The sequence below is a fragment of the Anas platyrhynchos genome, chromosome 12 (assembly GCF_047663525.1).
Source record: "Anas platyrhynchos isolate ZD024472 breed Pekin duck chromosome 12, IASCAAS_PekinDuck_T2T, whole genome shotgun sequence".
Taxonomy (NCBI): domain Eukaryota; kingdom Metazoa; phylum Chordata; class Aves; order Anseriformes; family Anatidae; genus Anas; species Anas platyrhynchos.
Genome location: NC_092598.1, coordinates 17,182,381 through 17,206,068, shown reverse-complemented (window position 1 = coordinate 17,206,068; position 23,688 = coordinate 17,182,381). Strand labels below are relative to the sequence as shown.

The window sequence follows — 23,688 nt, the reverse complement described above, 5'->3', positions numbered from 1 at the left end:
TTATTATTTCCACTAAATGAGGTTCTTATGTTCTCATCACTTTAAAAAATAAGATTTTGAATTGTTCTAACAGTTCCCAGTTTGTAGTCATCAGAGATCTATCCTTTCTTTAGTCATATCTCTATATAATTTTTAGTAATTATTTTCACCTTCTCTCCAAACAACAGTAACAAACCAAACCTTTAATCCTATTGCTTCCTTGCCAATGATTTCTAAGTATTTATTAAGTATTTCTAAGTATTTAAGTATACAATCTTTATTATTAGAACAGTAATAAGTAATTATTAGGGTAATTAGTAATTATCATTGTGCTAATAATAGACACTATGCAAGTTTCTAAACTTGATAATATATTTATTTCCATTACACATTCTAGCCAGGTGCTTGATTACCTGCTTGGTTCTCCTGTTTATAGGAAGACAACTATCAATCTCTATCACAAGATTCTTCTGAAGTAACACTGATCCTTTTCTATGTGAGACCATATATATCCAAATCATGAATGACAGTAAAACAAACCCCATAAAGCAGAAATCGGCTGCAATCCTCCTCCTTTTCATCCATTCATACTTTCCTAAATAACTTATTATCTGCTGTTCTAATTTCCCAGTCATGCAAGTCTTCCCACTAGAGTTCAGTATCAACTTCGGTCAAATTTATTATTATCAACCAATTACAATCCTTAATTGTTTATTAGAAATTCACAATTGTTTCTTATCTATGTACTCAATATTGCATAATAACGTGTAACTGACTCTTAATCAGTTTCCCTGCTGACAAACGCATTAATTTGAATGTAATTTAAGAATGAGTATATTACATGATATTGCTTGTTTCAAGTGCATTTCTATCTCAATAATTTCTCTTGTGTCAAGGGTATCCTTTTATACATTTGAAATCATTACAGTCCTGATCCTTTCTTGGCTGGTAGTTTCAAAACCAAGCAAACTAACAAACCAGTAATCCCAAAGTACAACTAGTAAACCAAGCACTGGAGTTGAAGACCAACTAAGGTTAAGTAATTAGTATAGATTTTCCAAAATTCTTATCATTCAGAAACTCCCATTCTGAAACTTAAAGATCAAAATTATCATCTCTATTAGTATTCTAACTAATTTATCTCATAAAACTCAAGATCTGTTAGAATGTCAAAACACTTCTATGCAGATTGGAAGCTTTCAAATGAATTTATAGGAGTTATACACCACCCAAAATGATTAACGTAATTTACCAGATAATCACAGTTATGGAGGTGTTAGTTGGAAACACTGGAGGTCAGTCTGTCAAACATCCGACACAGGCAGGTTTGCCTGTCAACACTAGAACAGCCATGTCTTTCTTTAGCTACCCTGAAAACCTGCATGGATGGAGATTCCACAACACGTCTGGGTAACCCGTTCCAGTGACTTAACCATATTGAGAGCATCATTGTGCACAATAACATAACTATGGATTCAGAGCAACATATTTTAAGGATCAAAAGTGTCAGAGATTTTCAGGTGTCCTTAAAAACTGAATGTCCACCTTATTTAGGTATGGATGAGTAGATCTTACAGTTAAGACCGCTGCAAGAATTTGGTCCATGTCAACCTATAAAATTAATTTCTCTCACAGTCCATATGACACTTTCAGGTCCCTTCAGATGCAAGTAGCTTGTTTCACTCATTAGGAGGAAAAAGAAAAGGTGTTGCTCCCATGAAAAATCAGTTTGTATTTTGGTATGAGAAAACAGGTATCAGGGTACTGCACTACACTGCAGAGTAACTATAAGCTGAACTTTTAAAGAATTCAGAGTTCATTGGTTAACCATTCCAAAACTCCTGAAGAACACTTTTGCAGCCTTCCTAATATCTTGTGCCTGTCAATACCTGTCACCCATCTTTTCCTGGATAAATATGTCTCAATCAGTACAACTGAGATAAATGAAATGCCTGTGGATATACACATGCATTAAATAGGTTTGCATGCTCAGAATCGCTAAAGCATGAGAGAATTAGCCAACCAGAATAAAGCACAGAAATAGAAATCTTACATGAAGGGTCGATGTCATTGTTTCAGTGATACCCCAAGGGGAAAGGGTCTAAAATTCTGGCTGAAAAATTTAGAAGGCAGTCTCTCAGAGAACATATATATGCATACACATATATCATAATCCTCTCCCTCCACCTGCTGTCCACTCCTCCATTGATGCAGCCCAGGACTTAGTTGGCCTTCAAGTGCACGCTGCTGGTTCATGTCAAACATTTGTCCACCAGAACCCCCAAGTCCATCTCTGCACAGCTGCTCTCAATGAGTTCTCCCAGTACATGTTCAGGGATTGCCCCAGACAGGTGCAGCACCTTACACTTGGCCTTGTTAAATCTCATTAGGTTCACGTGGGCCCAGTTTTCTAGCATGTCCTGGTCCTTTTGGATGGCATCCCTTCCTTCTGGTGTACTGACTGCAGCACTCAGCTTAGCATCATCTGCAAACTTGCTGAGGGTGTACTTGATCCCACTATGTTATTGACAAAGATATTAAACGGTACCAGCCAGTACTCAGTACAATCAGTACTGTCTTCTCCATGTCTGTTGTTCTCAGTTCTCCCTTCTTTTTTATTAGCAGGGGTACACTCTCCTCAGCCTTTTTGTTCTGGCCAATGTACCTATATAGAAACCCTCCTTATTTTTTGCATCTCTTGCCAGCTTTGTTCAGTTTTGTATGCATGTTGTGGGTGACTAACCCCACAATATGGTGTTCTATAGTGGAAAGCTACAACTTCTCTCTACTGAGGAGGAGCAACCTGAAGATGACACATGGAACACAGCTCAGTAAAGCAATCAATGACAGTCAAAATCTTGGTGCTTACAAAATGTCAGTACAGCACCTGCTGACTCTGGAGGCTGCCAAATTCAGGTATTCCCCCAAAGGAAGATTTCCAAGTTCAAAACCTCAGTCCTAATTATATGTAGTGGGTGAAAATCCACGTCAGAAAGCTAAGATAAGCTGAAAAGAGCCCAAAGGCTTTGTGGAAGGAGGCTTTAGAATTGGAAGTGGCTGTGAGAAAGCAGCTTAGTGTTTGGGGAGTACCAGGTGGCTTTGGAGTTGGACGAGAATAAGAAGCGGGGACTGAGGAACACCAGGAGAAACTGAGGTTGCCACATGACACCTTCCTGCCCTAGCAGAGCACCCTAAATAGTTTTCAGAGTGGAAATATCCTCAAGATTAGTATAAATACATCTACCTCTTTCCCACACTAGACCATCTCCTTTAATGCCTTGCTTAGCATAATTCTGCTAGGCAGCAGCCTGCAGTTTTCAACACTCATGCATAGTTCTCGCTACGCTAATAACTGTATCCAGTAACATTTATACTCTTGGCAAAAAGTCAGCACTGAGCAACATGCTACAGGTACTCAAGCATTTACAGCCCTTTTTAAAGAACTTGCTCTCTAATCTGCAGACCATCCTGATCTGTGACACTTCTAACCTGTTCAGAATTGAACCATTTCTTATGTTTATTCCCTTCACCACTTCACTCACATTGTTTGCCTTTCTGGGTGCACCCAACATTTTAAAACTTTTCCTGCAATCATTTCTTGAGATGACTTCTACAGTAAAATGCTCCATGGTCGCATATTGAATAAGACCAGTGCCAGCTACTGCCCTGCAAAGAGGCGGACATGCAAATGTGGTAATATGCAGGGAAAATGGTTAATATTGGCAATGAATCAGATAACTCTTGGCTCTGTCCTTTGAAATAAACTAGTTTTAGTGAATGAATCATTGCATAGTTTTAAAAATTAGTTAACTTCTTTGCTTCCTTCACCTTTGTTTCCATCTTCCCTACTGGAAAGATTGCAGACTTCCTTATTTTCACACAAGGAGGACTACAGCTTTGCATTAAGATCAGATTCCAATATACAAAAATCAGGAAACTTGTAACAGGTAATTTTAAGATTATATCTCACTACCCAGTTACAGAACTATTATGCCTGTTAATGCAGCTACGGCTGGAAAAGGCAACACATTTTCTACTGAAATAGCTCTGTGAAAAAGCATTCACAGAAGTCACACCCCTGAAGTTCTGCTACACCAATTCCAATTGTTTTTACAAAATATTCACTACTTTATAACTTTCACCTGACCAGCCATATAGATAATACTATGTCAGACTAAATGAGCTAATCTTTGCTGGATAGATTTCATAGTTATACAGCGGATATAGATTATGTGTGAAAGGGGGTGATCTGACATCTAATTAGATTTCATTTTAAGTCTAGATGCAGCAATTATGACTTCTGAATAAAAGTGGTTGTTATTTAGCAGGGTAGCCTAAGCAATGCACATAATTATTATAATTATTATGTACCTAATGATATCTAATAGGAGTCAGCATTGTAAATAAATGCTGTAGACTGTTCAGCAGGGTGGCCTGCACTTCACAGAAAACTAAATAACAAAGGTTAATAAATATGTTTGCAGATGATTGTTTTACAGGAACCCTGGGCAGCACTATCTGTTGGAGATTAGCTACATTAGGACTCAACAGACCAGAAAACATCCAGAATAATAGTCTTGTACCAGCTTATAGAGGCAGTGTATTACAATAGCTAAACCAAATTCCTTCTTCTCTCAGTCCCCAATTTCCCAAGTATAAGCTATACTGCTAATTTTACTATAAGATCACATAGTGGACAAAATTCAACTTCTTTCTTTTGAATGCTACAAATCTGAGAATATAAAATCAACCAGACAAACAGTTCTTCTGTTTAAAGCTTCTATTTAATCCTGAGACTTCAAGAATATAAAATGGATACTGCCCTTTGAAGTGTGGATTACAATAGCTGCAGATGCTGCCTAACCCCTATTTGCACTGTATTAGCAGAAGAATTGTATTTATGTAATGAAGACAATGTCCATTGCTGATATGGATGACACATTATAGATTTAAAATTGCATGTGTTTGCAAAGTGCATTTCAGAACCTTCAATTTCCAACGCCCATTGTGTTTTCAATTATCTTCCTACCCAGGCAAACTAGGGAGAGACTAATCAAGCATAATGTCTTCACATACTTCCCACTATGCCTTCCTTAGAGAGGTCAAAGGGCACTGTCAGACCACTATTGCAGCTTGCTCTGCCATGGGAAACACTGGTATGATTTACAGTTTATAGCCTCCATCACTAAATGCAGCCATTTGTAACAGTATGCTGAGCTACAAAATAATTAAGCATTTTGTTAAAGTTTTCCCACATGACTTTTGTGATAAGTTTAGCATTTTTAAATTACTTTGTTAGTGGCCAGTTAGGTTCCAGAAAACAAAAGACACCAGCCTGTAGTAAATATTCCAGCAATGTATTTAAGGCTCATGTATTGATTTGAGTGTAAATATTTGGTTTTGAATAACACATGTAATACAGGCTACAAACGAGGGGAAAGGGTATGCATCTCTCACATGTTAGTAGATGGGTTATTAACTGAATGCTATCCTAGAATAAAAGGGCATAATCCCAACAGTCACCTAATTGCCTCCTGAACTGGAGGTTTGTAGGTCACCACATAAAAGCTATCCCCAGGAGAACCTTCCATCAGGGTTGAGAATTGGCCACTAACTCACTGTGTGGCTACTGCTCATGTTAAACTATCAGTGCTGTAAGAATGAGCACACTTTTACACTTCACCATCACATACAACAGGCACTGCCATTATCAGGTCACCTAGGGAGGAGAAAATTTATCCAGGATGCTACAAATGACTTCATTTTGCACATCCAAAAGAATGAGAATTCTAGAAAAGCTGAAGAGGAGGATAAGAATAAAAATCTTCCCTAGCTTTAGATGTGCCCCTTCCTCTATTTACTGTTAGTGGAAAGCAGAACAGCTTAGAATTTTTATCCCTCTGTATAGCTACCATATACATCCCATAAATGAATAACTAGAAACATTACAACATGTGTCTCAGCATATGGTCCTTTAAATATGTGCAGCATATACCAATAACAATAATGAAATATGGCCTTTAACCTAAGTTGGGTTTATTAGAATCTACTGAAGGTGCAGCTGTCACAGAGGAAGTAATCGGTCAACTGAACATTATTTTACAACATTCAAAATGGTAGCAATGCTTTCAGAACAAATAAGAAGACTCCTTTCTGGTTCAGCTTTCAATACAGTAATAATGTGAAATTATGAAGTTGATTCAGTGCAGAAAAAGCATAATTTTTTTAATCACAATATTTTTTTAAGCCACAAATGGAATTCATTTGAACAATTCATGAATTAAAGATATGCTTTGAAATTGAGTCCAGGTTCCTAAAACCATATATAATACATCTGTACAGTAAACAAACATTAATGTAAACTCAATTCTATTTACATTTTGATTGCTCCTTCATATCTATCAATTAATGTATTGTACTCATAAAGCACACCCAACTGACATGAAGAACTTCCACGTACATTTCAGGCTTCCACTCTACAGACTACTTTGCTGGGCAATGCTATGTGTGAAGTTAAGTACTGTGCTAGCTTTATTATCCATCCAAAATTTATCTAATACTCTATCAACCATTTTTCCTTAGGTGAATTCTATGCCTTAAAATATACAGCCTATCAGTGCATTAAAGCAACAAAAAGCAGCCTGTTGCATGCATGTTAACACGTCTCACAAATTACATTTGAAGTCACAAACTGCATTTTTTTTCCCCCCACTTATATCAGTAATATTTCTAGCTTGGAGAACTAGTACTTTTCTCATTAAAAACAAAAACAAAACAAATAAACAAACCCCCCTCTCCTTAACATTCCATTGGTTTTAACATGCATTCTTTACAGAGTGGCCCCTTACGCAGTGAATAGAACAACTTAAATGAGGCCAAACCCCACTTCTTTTTATGTACATATGACTTCAATAGTACAATGTAGGTAAGTAAGCTGAGCTAGTGCTAATGTGCTCTTTTATGTATGACTGACCTGAAAAATAGAGCAAAATATGCCAAAAATGATGAATCTGATTAGATAGAGTTGAATATTTGGATGGCTAAATGGAACTCAAAGTAACACTACAAATGCAAAGCTCCTCCCTGTTTCTAAATACACACATAAGCTATAAATGCTATGGAAATAAAATTTCCCCACTCTCTTTCTCTCACTGACCTAAATCAGCACTTTCAGTAATCTGGACCCAGTTTATTGATTACTTTAGCTGCTACAAAGGAGGTAGCTGCTTAGAGTGAAAAAAACCCCACACTCAGAGTGTCAGAGAAGGGGTTTTCAGAATAGGTTGCAGCTTGGTGCTTCAAACTTCTTGAAAGCAAGAAAGATTTATTTAAAAAAAAAAAAAAAAGACAAAAAAAAAAACAAACAAAAAAACAGGTTGAGTGTTTGTGTTTTGTTCAGTGTTCAAATCCCTTGATAGTCACCATGTGTCTTTCTTTCCCCTGAAGCTGATGCTGTGAATACAAATGGTTTGTTAGTCATGGCTACGCTGGACTATTTAAGCAGATCAGAGGCTGAGCAGAGCAACATCAGCATGAAGGAAGGAATAGAAACTGTTCTGCTTTGAGAAAGACTAATGCCATAAGGAACTCAGCATGCTAAAACAGGGCTGAGACACACATGTAGGAGTACAGCTGACAGAGACAGTGATCACTTGTATGCAAATAGGCTGATGAAAAGCTTTGTGCCATCCCGTGGGTCAGTGCCCACTAGGGCGGATTTCGTGGCGCTGGCCATTGAGCTCTTCAAAGATTCAGCTGAAAAGATCTCTTGCCGTGATCTTTGCTAGCTAAATTTCAAAATCTGTCTCCAGTAGTATCAGTTATACTGGATGACAGACTGCAAATTTGTTTTGGTAACGAGAGCTTGCTCTTATTTATTGCATTTCCCCACCACGAGCCACCTCCTCAAGGAGGAAATCTGGTACACATTGTGGGGAAACTAAATTTGGGAGCTTTTGTCTCAAGGCTTTCTATACATTTGGGAGAGGCTCTCTGTGTCATCAGTCTACCTGTGTAGGTCCTCCCTAGGTGAATAAGCCCAGCTAAGTTGCCTCCGTTTTGCTATATGTTGTTCAGGGTAAATATCACCATTTATTTATAACATGCTAAAATTGAAATACTGTCATTACACCTAGAAAGAAACATTTCCATGAGAAGGAAAGTTTGTCATTACACAAGTGTCAAAATTTACATTTCACCTGCCAGAGATTGCCCCTCTGCCTTGAAAGCATGTGTCTACTCACTCTTTACACAGGAACCTTTACCGTCTCACTGATTCATTCATGGGATTCAAAAACTTCCTTTGCGGTCTCCTAACCCGGTGAAGATGCTAAAGAGCGTGATGACATTTCTGCATCTATACAATCTCTTCTGATTAATAAAAATAAAAATGCAGAATAAGTAAAGATCTAGTGATTGTTATGAAGAAGTTATAAGTGAATGAGTAGCATAGACAAAAAATTTGTCTTGATAAATCTGTTTGATAAATCTCCATCAGAAGAAATTATTAAGTCAATTTGGATATGTGTAAATTTATATATTCCAATAGAATTGGGAAATAAATGGATTTTTATGATAAACCTAGGTTTGGGGAGATTATTTCAATTTGTTAAATAGATACAACCAACTTTTAAAAAAACAGTAATAATTTTTTTAACAACATGTTGATACTATTTATGTCTGTCAATTCTTTGCTGCTATGATTGAGATATATAAACAATTTGCCTCTGAAATAAAAAAAAAAATTGTAAATAATAAACATGATAATTAACAAAAAATATACCTTTTTACCCTTGGTATTTATAGTTTAAGGTTATGTGCTCACATGTTACTTCTCTATTTGTTACTTTGTGAAAGTGTTATCATGTATGTACTTGAACAGGAGGTTTTTGGTAATTTACTAAAGAAAAGAAAAAAAAGAAACAGCTCTATTATGCAGAACCTTAGAGAAGGAACCTCTAGTTTTATATAAGGGACTATTTAAGGATGAGGAAAATGAGGAGATTATTTGGTACACAGATGACACTCTAATCTAGCAAAATAACACCTAGTTGGGTAAACAAACTTTTGTCACATGAAAGTGTTTACAGTGTGTATTAGAATAATAATTTACATTTTTACTCAACCCAAAAATGAGGCTAGTTTGAAATCAACTTTTAGATTTGTGGCTTCAAAGCTGTTTCAGGTTCTTATTTTGATAGAGGAAGTTAACACAATGGGAAAAAAATAACTCAAATGCTAGCTATGTATTCTTCACAGGAGGGTTTACTTCTTTGACTGAGCCATACTGACAAACAAGATGTTTAAGCTATTTCCGTGGTCAGTAACCTCTAAAATACATTAAAAGTAGCTACAAATATTTAGTATCGACTTTGGTTACTTTCATCATTTGAGGTAGTAGGTTGAAGGTTACTCATTGTACTGTTGCACATTAAGAAAATCCTGACAGTAAATTCAAATACAGAGAAACAGAAATTTGGTGAAAACTTACAAATTAATAAATATTTTCTGATGTATTTATGCTTTTAGTCAGTTGTATACATTAACTGAAGTCCAAAAATAGTCTGCTGTGATTGTTCTAATTTATTAGTATAAGAGAGGCTTCAGCACTTCCTTCCCTCTTCAGATGCTTCAGTTCATTAAGGACAGATCTAGCTGACTTTTACCTGTATACTCAGGGCAGTTCCTTCAGTAACTTTGAAAGTTGGAAGTGAATAGCACATCCCTTTAACTGCATGGGTGTTTATATCCAAACAGACCATCCCCCAAATGTTTTTACATTTAGGTTTGCCTAATACATGTACTTAACAACAGATCCAAGATAACTTTTTCTGCATGTAAACGTTAAGTATTTTATAACCACTGAAGCTAGTAAATACAGAGCAACAAATCCCTTGTATCTTTCCATTTTTGAGGAATGTATAGACACTTTTCTTCCACAACCCTTAACTTTGCAACAGGAACTTGGCCACCAGTTTTGCTTCTTTGAAAATTTTCTTCAAATCAGGTAACTATTTCAGAAATCAAACAATCTAAAAAATCTGCATATCTGCTTTTTAGGATCTCTACTGTTAATTAGAATATAACAGTACTGTTGATGAGGGGCTTTCTTATGCAAATCCCCTTACCTACCTTTTTTTTTTTTTTCAGGGAATTATTAATTCCCTCTGAAAATAAAATCTCTGAAATGTCCTCTATAGAGGATTTTTTTTTTTTTTTTTTTTAATCTCCACTGACAGTTGAATAGAGAGAGACTAGATCACGACTTATTCGAAGCTGAATTTGAGTAGGATGGATTATTAATACACAGTAAAGATGCAGAGCAATCCAATGATGATTACCCATGAGAATGGTCAACCAGACAGAAAATATACACTACAAGTTGGTCTGTGGTCAGCAGGCTGATACATAGAGGACTTTTAAATCCCTTCTAAAGGGAATTAAAAGGTAACCCTTTGTACAAGCTGAGTAGAGCCTGTGGTACATGGAACACCTCAAATAGGAAAGTAATGAGCTACATGATGATGATGATCAGCTGGCCAGATAACTGAACCTCATTCCTGCTGGAGATAGGTGCTTGTTTACCAGACAGTGGAACTTTCTACTCATTCTCAGTGACTAAACACCACAGTATTATTAAAGTGCAGAGCTTGTAGCACTGAACATTTTGAAAACTGAGAGGTTAAATTAACCACCACTCAACATCAGTTAAAAAGGGATACTCATCAGTAGTATATTGCATAAATACTTATTGTAATCGGCTATCAAAGAACACATCGCTACAGTACTACAGTAGGATGAGTGGCAACTTGGGTTACCCCTCATCACTGTGCCTCTCGTTGGTGCATCAGACCAGAAATTTATACAAGAGAACTATCTGTGCATCACATACATTATAATCATAATTGTCAGTAAGACTGGGTTTTCATTGTTCACTTTAGCATAATAATAGCAATCTTGGAAGTAATCCAGCTTATGTACAGTCAGTTTAGAAACAGCATCCAATTAAACTCCTTGGAATATGTTGCCTATCAGTTTCTGAGAAATAAGTTAATGCAGACTGATAGGTTAAATTTTTTTTCTTAATTCTTTCATGAACTGTAATTGTACAGTTTATATAAAATGCTGTAATGATATCCCTTGTAACACATCAGTGACCACTAGGCCTAAAATCTTGCAAGAAATTAACTGCTGAAATTAGTATTTCAGTGAGGACATATATCAAAGCACATTAAATTCCACGTGTTCAGGTAAGGTTAAGCAATACTCAGAAAAGAAACCTTTTCTAGAAACTGTCATGGATGATGTAGAGTCTCTTGTTCATATTTTGGGTAGGATGATTTTCCCTATGCACCGTGAGGAAATTTTCCTGCAGAAGCAAACACATCCAGATAAGATAAAGGATCATGGTTTTGAATTTCTTCAACCACTACTGGCCCAATTGCTTTTTGTATATTTATCAAGCTGTTAAACCCAGTATCCCAGTCAAATACAAGACAGAGATATTTGCCTTCTATTTGACTAAATTATTTCCATTGTGTTGTAAACTATACCATCAAGGAGCTGTGTTCAGATCTGGGGATGATATAGAAACAATCATCATTCCTGGTAAACCCTTCTACTGGTTTTGTATATATGTTGAACATTGACTTACTTCAGCACCAAATACTGTGTGTGTACCTTTAAAGAACAAATTATAAACATTTACAGTGAAGGACCCTCAGTGTCACCAAAGACAAATCCAATGCATGTTTCTCTGCCCTTCCTTATAACAGAACTTTTAATTCAGATTGGCTGAAGCCACTCTGAATAGATTTCATCATATAACTCTTTGTCTGAGAGAAATAAGAGGGTCCTGGACTTATCTGAACACACATAACCCTGGTAAATTTAGTTTATCATAAGCAAAAGGAAGATACTGTGGGAATTACATGTTAAAATACTGACAGCATGTTGCTGATGCACAAAAAATACAGGTGTGGAAGGAGGTCAACATTTGTGTTTAGTTTAGCATGCCACTCATGTCAATCCAAGCCTTATCATGCCCCTTCCAATCAACACAGCATTCAGTAAAGCTCTTGGAAAGGAGTTTACACAGATTAATAGAAATGTAGGAGGCTGGAAAGTAAAAGAAAGCTAAAGTAACAAGTGGCAATTTTACCAGTTTTAGTCGTTTCTTAATATATATACATGTATATATATTTACCATAATAAGAGGTAAAACAGCACAGGCAAAAACGTATATGTAAGGGGACAATATATTTACTATTAAAACAGGATCACTCTAAACAGGATCACTGCAAAAGTTACAGCTATTGCTTTCCTACACAAGGACAGGAAAAGTCACAGCTAAATAATTTGCATACAAACCTGTAAAATTGCATACCTGTATCTGTCTAAAAAACTTAAGTGGTCATTTGTGCAAATGCTTGCTGTGGTTCCACAGGTTAGTGAAGTGACTGTAAGATAAGTATTTACTATAGACTGTGTGGTTCAGAGTAGATCAAAGTGGTAGGGAAAACTATAAGGAGAAGGAAAATAAAAAATATTTAAGCTAAGAATTTGGTTCTGAGCATACAGGAAATTAATCATTAATGCTGAAAAATCATAATTTCATCCTCAATCATGGTATGCTCTCAGAGATGGAAAAAAAAAACAACTCTCAGTATACCATCAAAAAGGTTTATTAGAGATCCCAATTTCCAAAGAAATATGCAATAGGGAAAGAAATAGGGAGAGAAGACAAAACCCAGGAGTATAACAATTTATTACACACAGTTCCTCAACAAAAGCAGACTGCAGTTTTAGATAAGTCAACTAGATAGACTAAGGCACAGTTCCATGAGGATTTAAAGTACCATTCATTCAAATAGACTTAGCACACAGCTGTCTGGAACACTGTGAATTAAATATTTTTTAAGCTAGCATCCACAGACAGTCGCAACCTGTGGCATTAGGCATTTTAAGAAAGAGAAGACAGCTTCACTGTCCAGACAGGTAATGGAATTTAGAAACAAAATAGACAGTTAATCAACATGCAGAAAATAATGGTATGTACACATATGCAAGTGAATGTAAATCCTTGAATCTATTAATATGCTCCCCTCCCTCCTACGTAGAACTATCTTGTCCACCTGCACACCACGTGGCTCTGGCTCTTTAGCAAACAGTGGGTCCTGCTCTATCCACTGACTTCATTTCATGGTCACATATTTATATAGCAACAACATGTGACAGATGATAGATTGAGATCAAGACAGAAGAGGAAGATAACATCAGAGTTTGCCCATTCATGCAGCTGCAGACCACCTTTCATTTTTCCCAGAAGTTTGCCCTTACAGCACTAACACATGAGAAGTAAGCAATGCAGCACTGCCAACAGCCTGCAAATTCCACTTCCCACTACACAACTAGCCACTTCTAAATAATAATAAAAAAAAATGACCTTGAAAGTATGAGCAACCATGGCAAATCTAAACAACTATCTAAGCATGTCTTCAGTTTTCACTTTCAGGTGTTTTTCTTTGTTGTTTTCTTGTTTTGTTTTTTAAACTTCCTGTCTTTCCATCTACTCATGCACTCCCTCACTCAAACAAGAAAACTTGCAAGCTTGAATTTAATCCAACAGGCAAATGCAGCTGTTTTTGTTTTAATGGTGCTTTTGTTGTTGTTGTTTTGGTTTGGTTTTGACCAGGCAATATTTTTGGAATATATTTTCAATATTTTTGAAATCATTTGATCTTTTCAATTTTAAATAACATTTTATTTGAAACCTTAGTTATATCCCATCATAATTAAAAAGCCTGATTAGAAAAAAAAAAAAAATCAACTAAGCAAACCCAATGATTCACAGACAGGTTAAATCACAGATCTTATAAAGTTGATTACTCTGATGTATTGCCATGTTATATAAATACTTGTGGTAACTCTAAATGAGCTGCCACCTCTAGGCTGCAAGTTTGTATTCAGCAACGCTAGCTCAAACATCAGAAAACTCAAACAGTGTAACAAAAATATACTGTCATCTTGCTACTCTGCTTTTGACTGCAGAAGTGGGATATTCCAAGCTTGATATACTCCATATTTTCTCATGTGTTTTCCTGTTGCGTCAAAACATTGCCCAAAACTTTTATGCTAGTCTTCTATCAGGAATTTTGTTTAATTTCCATTAAGCGACCAATTCGTCAGATGGTATATTTCACCAGCTGATGAACAGCCACTGCATTAAAAAAAATCCATATTTTTAATGACTCCCTTGCTGTCCTCCATGTTTGTGTATATGTCATGACATACAGCTTTCTACCATCTGCACCTCTCCCCTCACACACACAGTATTATAAATTGCTTGGCTGTGAGGTATCTTGACACATGATATAACAGCAGGGCTTGGGGGGAAGTGTAAGTGCTGATCATTAGATTATTGCTGAAGTATTCTCTCCTTTCCTCCCCTTCTCCCTGTGTTCCCCGGAGACCCAGGTGTTAATAAAATCAAACAAAATGAAAATGGGTAAATTATTGCAAGCTATGAACACCTACATTGTACCACGCCTCACTAGTTTCCAATACTACCTCACTCTTGAGACAACCAAAGAAAGAGATGCAATTTCACCCTATAGACTGGGTGGTATAAGGAAAGGACAAAAGAGACACGATATTGCAATCCAAAGGTCAGTGACCCACTCCCTTTTATAATTATAGCATTTCATTTATATCCTACCCATCTATCTTTGGATGGCTTATAGTAAATTCGTAGTTAAAAAAAAAAAAGCAATTCTAAAAAGTCTTCAATAACTAATAACAGAGTTTTAAAACTGGACCATCATTTAAGGAGATGAGCACATGTACTGGCTTGTAATATTTTGTAAAAATAATTTAAAAAGCAGCTCTATACAAAGAGGTCAGATCTAGAGATCTAGATCTGTCTTGCTGCTGTAGTTCATGAATCCTGAAAATAGATTTAATCCTTGTTCTAAACATCAAATATATTTTTAAGATCTTCTAGGTTCTGAACCATTATTGAGTGCAATATACATCCAGCTGAGTTTTCCACGATGCCCTTTATACATATCTAAAATGTAAGCAGTACATTTTTGTGCAGCATTCCTTATTTTCCATGAGGAAACTTCAACTACATTCTCCCAAGAAAGTTTCACACTGTAACAAAAACTGTGTAAGAACATTAATATTCAGCTTTTTGCTAACATATGTCAGCAACCTATACTGGGATTTGGTGCTTGGGTTTGGTCCCTCTCTAGGTACCAGCATAAAGCTCGATCTAGTAAACTATGTAAAGTCTTAATAGCTCTTAATGGTTGCAACAACAACAACAAACAAACAAAAACAATTCACAAAAACCCACAGATCAAGTATAATGAGGAGATAGTTCTAGTCTTGGCTTTTCACATATGGCACTTGAGAACATAAAGGACCTGGCCCACTTTTAATAATGAACGGAGGACAACATTTTCACAGCCTGGTAACCTTTGCTACTTGAGCAGTGTCATTCTGCTCTTTGGATTATCACCTACTGAACAATGTGCTACATGTAATAGGAAAAAATCCCAAACCTGTAGAACTAGTCAAAGAATAGCTCAACCTACATCCACCACCAGTATATAGAGCAAGGCCAAGGACATACCAGGCTCACGCTCTCCAGCATAGCAACGTATCACACTTTGACGCAAGACATTAAAGTGCTTTATACTATACAACTTTGTAAGAAACCAAAAGGGAAATGACTCTCTCTAAAGTAAGGGCTAGCTGAACAGAACAAATCAGGTGCTACCTGTTAAGAGCACTGGAAAACTAACTACTAAGGCTAGATATTTCAAAAAAACTCTGACCCCCTACAATCGCTGGCAGGTGGTTGAAGGTCATGCCCATGTTTCATTTACAGTCTAAACATTAATGGAACTTTGAATTCAAGACTACAGATATAGCTGCTTAGAAAAATAGTGATACCTTTCCCACTTGCAAAGATGTCTATGCTTATTGCAACCAGACCATAGCAGTTAATATTTATAATGAGAATGAGTGAAAGAAGGATGCTCATAGCAGAAGGGGACAATGAAAACAAAAGAATGTATAGAGATGCCAGTGGGACTGAATCAATGGCACACAAGACATACATGCAGTAGGCAAATGGAAGTGAGAAAAGGACAGGACAACAGCATATACGTAAGTGCCTATACAAACAGGCACAGAAATACCTGTGTTTTGTTTCACGTGCAGTCCAGGAAAAGTCAACGGAGACTTGTACCAAGTGCGTTTACCACCACTGATGTAGTGGTTTTGCTTGTTTTGACTATTACAGACACGGGTATCTGAGACATTTCTGATTTTAGATATCAAAATAACAGTTGCTGTCACAGGCTAATTTCTTCAGTGTTAAGTACTATGTATATTATAGGTTTCAAGCATGCATATGTTGCATATTTCTGGATTCATATCTTACACGAATATGACTGTAATAAAAAATGGACAAAAGAGAGCACTCCGGAAAGAGCTTGTCAACTGTATTTTCAGGTGAAAAAAAATGAAACATAGGCGGTTTTGATCTCCAGAATGTGAAGTGTATGAAGTACAACAATTAAAACAGAAGGGTAGATACTCTGATCTCATTAAAATTTCTTTTGAAGATGAAAGTCATTAGATTTCAATGAGAACTTGGAGAAGAAGCTCACATTGACGTGAAAATATTTAACCTGTAGTCTACAGTGCTTCAAGCAATTGATAGTATGATAAATAATTGCTTGGCTGTAGGAACCACATAGAAGGGGGAAAAAAAAAAGGATTACCCTAATCAAATACAGTCAGTGCAGAGTTGCCTGTCTCTGTGCTCCACATTTCATTCTGAATTGTTCAGAAGTTTGCAGTTACAAAAACGGAAATCCTGAGTTCTTAAAGAGGAAATTGTAAAGGATTTCTTTTCCTGCCACCTCCAAGAAAACTTTGATAATATTCAGGGTCAGTTCCTCAGCTGGCATGATCAGCATAGCTAAGTTGAAGCCAGTGGATCATTGCCAATTTATAACAGCTGAACGTCTGGTTTTACTACAGGGACAGACCTATTTTACAACTTTTTCCTCCATGTCCCTACCTCCTTTATTTATTTTAGTAAAGACATTAATAGCCAAATACAGTATTGTCAGAGGAGAAGGTGTCTTTTCCTCTTCTTCAAGGCACAGTTCTTTTTTTTGTTGTGAGTTGAAATAGTGATTAATTCTCACTCAATATTTTAGTATCAATGCAAAGTGCAAGCTAGGACTGCGCAAGACTTTAATATAGAGGTATTTTTACACTAAATATTAAGTGTAAAATATATTAATATAAAATATATAATATAGATATTATTTTACATTATATATTATTATAAAGGGGAGCTCACCTCACTCAGTGCTCAACACTGAAAAAAGCTAAATAATGATTTTAACACAGGCCTTAAGTAAATATAGTAGATCCTCCAGAAAAGGCAGAGCAAACTTGTGTTAGACCACAGTAAAACAGTAATATAAATAGTGCTATGCAGTTAGTTCACTGTAAAGAAATGGATAGGGGCAGAAAAAGGATGACACACAAATAAGGTTCAATACTGTAAGTCAATGGCAAAACCAGGATGGCTCTTACACATTATCCCACTGGACATGCAGCCCCCATGCAGTCAGGAAGGAAAAACACCTGTGTGTCCTTGCTCACAAGAGGAGGGTGCTTTTACATAACAATATTAAAGGCTGTGGAAAAAAAAAAACAACTCATCATTTCCTCTTCTATCTCTGTTTGAACCCCCTAAATGCTCAGATCATAAATATACAGTGCTTAGCAATGCTCTACCAAGCCCTCTTTGCATCCTGGGCAGCATGATCCTAAATAAAACATCCCTACAGATGAAGATTCTGACTTCTCTTTAGCATATAGGCACTCAGCATATGAGTCAGTGGATAAAATCCATATGGCTCTCTGCACAGTCCAAGAGATTGTCTGGAGGATTATGTAGGCAGCAGTTTTCTTTTAATTAAAAGAACAAGTAACCCAAATTTCACAGTTCTCTAATCCTGGACAGTGTTTGCTTTACCCCAGAATTCTTTCTTCTGAAAAGAAAGATAAAACCCTTATACTTTAACTACAAGTTTGAGAACACTCCTGATGCCAACAAGCAGGTTGCCTCAGTGGCCCACTCCAAATCACAGGGTCCTTGGAGCCCTCCCAAGTGCATGTTCCCCCCCAACCACGCAGACCTCCCAAGTGCACATTTCCCCCAGCATAGCCTTCCTGGCACACAAGCAACTGACCTCTCCTCAAGCACTTTCCTCCATGTCTACACTGTGCCTAGATCCCAAGCTGCAAGCAGCAATCTCTTCTATTCTGATAAAGGTAAAAAAAAAAACACGTTTGGCTGTTCCTCCAGCCAAACAACTGCTCTCCTATTTCACAGCTTTCCCTTGTTAAGGTAATGAGCTGTACAACTCGCAGGTGCATGCAGGGGCACAACTCCCAGCATCTCCTTACTGCTTTCCTGCCAGTACTGGTAGGGAATTGGTTCCACCACAGTTGTATAAAAATAGAAAAACAAATTCTGAAAAGAAGTCATTTAGGAAGGAAAAACCCAAACCTATATATCCTGCATATATTAAAAAAGACAGTACTTTTCTTCCATTTCTCCCCTATCAGGAAAATGCTCTAGGGAAAGCAACTGATTTTGAAAAGCCTTTCGATCTTGACAATAATATTTTTTTGCCTTCTTTGACAAATACGAGTTCAGACAATATATTTCTGACCAGCTTGAGCTGCATAAGCAGGCTTTCATAGGGCCTCAGGATAGCCAGAAAACTTGATGGTGAGTGAAACTCTTAACATGCAGCAATGGTTTCCTTCTGACTAGAAACAAACATCAAGTGTGTACTGCTAGACCACTATCCACTCGCCTCTGAAATGACAGATAAAGGATAAAGATGTACTAATCTGCAACAAAATATATGAATAAAGACTCAACTACTTTTAGCTAAATTAGCCCTAATATATTCTTTCACAATCTCCCAAGAGAATATGACTCTAGAGCTGGAGATGAAGGACAACAGAAGAGACGTGAGATGACGACACAGAAGTCATGGGGCAGCCATAAAGAAATAAACCGAGTCAAAATGTAGACCTGTGGGAACCTGGCAGAGAGGCCATACAGACTGAGCTAATGCCATTACACAGGAAATGGGAAATGTGGCTGGTCTCCTTCAATCAACTTTTACAATCTTCCAGAAAGCTTTGGTTTAATTCAAGGACAAACATATGTACATATATATGTTCAATTCCTGGCATTGGCAAGGTTTGCTGCAAGAGAAAAATTTAAAAGCCACATTTACCCTTTAGGTAAGTGGACAAATTCCACTAAAATTTTGGTACTTGCAAATAAATTTGAAATTCAGTCTTTTGGATGTGCAACTGAGGCATGTTTTCCCCGATAGTGTCCTGTCAGTAGTGCGGTGTTACAATGATGTACTGACTATAATAGAGGAGAATTTTTTAGCTGTGTACTACATAGTTTTTCAAATTGCAGTAGATGAAAAGGAATGATTTGAGCTATGAACAAAACTTGATAATTAGAGCTTGATGGAAAAGACTTTGTATTTACATTAGGATGAAACTTTTGGAAGAGATGATGAGGAATGACCTTAATAACTACTCAGATGAGGCAACATCCCAACAATTTGCTCTCAGCTGGTAATGGAAGAAGCCAAAGGTAATTTTCTTGCTCAGTAATACAGACTAAAAGTTTGGACTTCCATTGCTGATATAACAAATATGTGCCTGGACCATCCTGGAACAGTCAAGTTGGGAAAATCTATCTCAATATTCCTTTTTAGACCGTTTGCAGAATATGTGAAGATTTTTTTTGTTTGTTTGTTTTTACAAATCATTTGCAAGGGAAGGAGAAACCGAAGTTAAAACATGGTAAATGCCCATGATGCATCATCTGGGAACATACTCTGTTAACCAGTGCAGAAAACTAAAACACTGTAACGTTTCTGAAAAATCCACATCTAGTTATCTACCTCAGATTTCAGTGTAGGCACTAACTACTGAGCTGCTGTTGTATATTCTGTTGAAAAGGGGGTCTTTAGCTGTCCATTTTGCTGGAAAATCCACCTTTAGCAAAACTGAAAAAATTTGACAGAAGCCAATATTGCTGGAAGATTCCCCATCTGCTTCATTGTGAGTGGTTGTCTTGTACAGAAATAGAAAGTTATTTTGCTGTGTAGAACTGCTGAAAAAATATGGTGCAAGTGATATTTTGTTGCAACTGCATCTGTGACTGTTCTATAGTAAGAATAGTAAAGACAAGACTATGAGAGTGAGCCACTATCATAAAGCTTTGTCCCAGCCACTGGTGGAACTTCCATATGAACAATGAATTTTGCAAACACTGATTAAAAAGAAAAAATGTTTCATTAACATTAACAAAATCTCCCCGAAAATTCAGCAGAAAACTGACTTTTGTTATTCTGCAGAGTTTAAAGACCTCTATTGTTACTGTAGGTAATCCAATCAACGTGAACACTTTCCTGAATATATTCTAAAAATATCACCCAAATATTTGAGATGAAGGAATTAAAAAAAAGGCTAAAAACATTAAGGGAAACATACATTCAAATAAATCCCTCCAGTACATTACTGAACAGCCACCACTCTAAAGACCAAACATTTTAGATCACTATCACAAAATAAAGGTATTCCTTTGTTAGTTTGTTACTGTATATCCCTATAATCAGGCTATATCCAGGACTAAATCTGCAAACAAAAATTAGACATGCTGTAGTATTTGATATTTAGGAAATCCTTTTGCCCTTGTAGTATTTGTCATTCTGTTATGTTAAATTTAGCTGGTCAAATTCTGCTCTTACTTGAACTTCACATCTGTCAACAGAGAGTGTACAAGGCATACATCAAGGCAGTATTTAGCTCAGCTTAGAGAGAGATGTGGTATTTGAAATACATTTTATCTTTTGAAAGCCATATATTTTACCAATAATAAATGTTGAAACAAGGTTCCCCAGGGTCATGCAATTTGTGTTTTTCCTACTCAGCTAAAGACGATTGTAAGGAGCTGAAATAAAGAGAAATATTGTCATTTGGCTATAACAGTGTAATGTGCTTGATATCGTTCCTCTGACACTTTGGACACTTTGTTTAACAAGGAAATCAACAAAAACAGACTAGCTGCTGAGTACTTCCAGGTTGAGAGTTTGTGACAATACTGGATTGTCACCTTGAAGGCTGTGCTATGTGTGCCACCAAGCTGACAGAAATTCACTCTCTGCAGCACAGGCAGAGAACTGGCTGTGTGGTGAATGGTAGACCTTTAGCAGCTAGTAAAAGAGCAGCACTTCAGGCAGTTGCTGCAGACAACAGCTGCAGACATCAAAGAATAAAAGAGGAAGAGAGAAAGACTAGGTAGAAAAGGAATTTAATCTGCATTATTTTTTATGAAGTAGATATGTTACTTTTTTAGTGATATAAACATACTATCAGTTTGCATAACTTTAAAAAACTAATATTAAAGATACTTACAAATATTACTCCTGGAGCAATAATTCCTCAAGGATCCTACTGGAGTCCCAAATGGTGAGTCCTATTAAAAATACTGTGTTTTATTAAAAAAAAACATGCTTTGAAAATCTCAGGTAAAATTTTCAAGTGATTTTGCTCAGTCAAGTGGAAATCACCAAAGCAAGTAAACATACTGGGCAGTATTTACTGTCACTACAGTGTTCTAAATTTCTTATACCATGTACATGGAAACAGAAATCACAGATGCTCAGAGTCCCTAGAGTGAGAGAAGTCATCTATTAAGGTGACTAAATTTCTTCTCTTACCCTTTGCAGAGGTGACCAAAACTGAAGATGTATTTGTAAAATATTCTAGTTTGTGCCTATAAGCATATACACTGCATATATTTTGGAGTGGCACAAAAGTAGTAGTTGCTTTTGGCATTTTAGCAGAGGACAACTTATTAATGATGTAATAACTTGTAGTAAGCGCTTTCATCAGCTGTTACATTGAAAGATGTAATTGCTGTAGGTTATCAGATTAGTGCTGAAATTCAGTTTTAAATGGTCAATAAATGAGTAAGCAATGAAAGAACTGTACATACTGCCCAAATTGTAAACACAAAATAGACTACAATTAAACACAAAAGACCAAAATTAGGTCTTTTCAATTGGATGACTGTATACATTATGTAGAGAAATTCCAATTGTTTATATCTGAAACTCTTAAAAACATAATTTCAAATTTCTCTGAAATTCTTCAAAAAATTCCAGTACACACACACACACAAAGGTGGAAACAAAATAACTAGCTTCATCTCAAACTCTTGGTCCCATTGTCTGTAACCAAACTTTTTGTAGTTTTTGCTCAATTTATTTGACATCAAATGTTAACCTGCTGTGGCACTTTACTGTCATATTTGTTTACTAGTGGGGGTAATTTGATTTATTTAAAGTCTTATAACGTGGAGACAGATATTCTTCACAGATATTTTAGTTCAAATAGTTATCCACATAGCTAGTTATGTGTTCACTTAAACCACAGGTAATAGCATACCTGAATTTGCTATGATCTTGCTTGACAATTTTTCTGTTTACTTTTGTTTTACACAGACATTGTCTTGCATCAAGCAAAGCAACTAAGTGGGTGTTTGAGCAATCCCATTGATGCCAACGTAATTGTTCCTATACACAAAGTTAGGGATACTATACTTCAGTCTTCTGAAGATGTTCAACAGCTCATAGGTTTAACAACATTCATTTTGGTGTCTCAAAAACCATCAGTTGAAATATCAAGATTTAAATTAGAAGATACATTTCATACATGAAAATATTAGAATAATTATACCAGCTATGAGACTGAAACATACAGGCATACAGCATTATATTCAATGTCAGATTGAAAGATTCCATCAGAAAATGTCAGAAGGTATATACAAAGACTTGTTTCTCTGTTGAATTCCCACAAAAGACTCAACTAAAAATACTACATCCTGTAGGTTTTTTTTTTTTTTCAGAATGTACTTTTGCATTTTTAACTAATTCAAATTTTTCATAGTTGTACTTTCCATTCAGCCATCCAATATAGTATAATATACATATTATTTCATAAGAGACAGCTTCTGTAACTACCTTTAGGCTTTGGGACTTGAATTGACAATGGTTTTGATTTATTAGATGATAAACCTTTTTTTTTTTTTTCTTTTTAAAAAGGGAACAGTAAATAACCAATCCAATATGAAAAATGCTAAATAGCTCTTTTGAAATTTTAATGAATACTGGTTATAGTTATGATATCACCAACTACAGAATCTTCTTTGTGATGATATTTTACCTGTAGATGTGGAATGTACAGAAATGTAGCCTGCATATGTATGTGTATTTCTGTGTTGGTCTGCCGGAACACAGCAATTTGGATTGGGTGAAGCTAGCGTGTTAAAGTTGGATTCAGAAACATAAAAGAGATTATTTTGCAATATTTGGGGCTCATAAATTTTAATTGAATATTCAATAACATATTTGCTGTTAAATGTAATTCAAAGGTCTCCCTGTCTTTTTTCATACTGGTAAATCTTTAATTATTTCAGACCTCTTGCTGGTTTGGGCTTCCCAACTCTCAAATCATCGCTGAAGAAACCTTGCTCCAAAGCTTAACTCCAGCCAGTCCTCAATT

General features: G+C 36.2%; 2 long non-coding RNA genes across 2 annotated transcripts in view; one reads left to right on the top strand and one right to left on the bottom strand.

Moving 5' to 3' along the window:
* LOC106016226 (uncharacterized) overlaps nucleotides 1-23,688 on the bottom strand; it is a 153,569-nt gene that overhangs the window by 71,467 nt on the left and 58,414 nt on the right. Inside the window, exon 7 of the long non-coding RNA XR_011812375.1 lies at nucleotides 21,538-21,598. This is a non-coding gene — a long non-coding RNA (uncharacterized lncRNA). The remainder of the gene's footprint in view (nucleotides 1-21,537; nucleotides 21,599-23,688) is intronic.
* Nucleotides 1-23,688, top strand: part of LOC119718126 (uncharacterized) — a 32,447-nt gene that overhangs the window by 3,954 nt on the left and 4,805 nt on the right. The gene's annotated exons all lie outside the window — the stretch shown is intronic.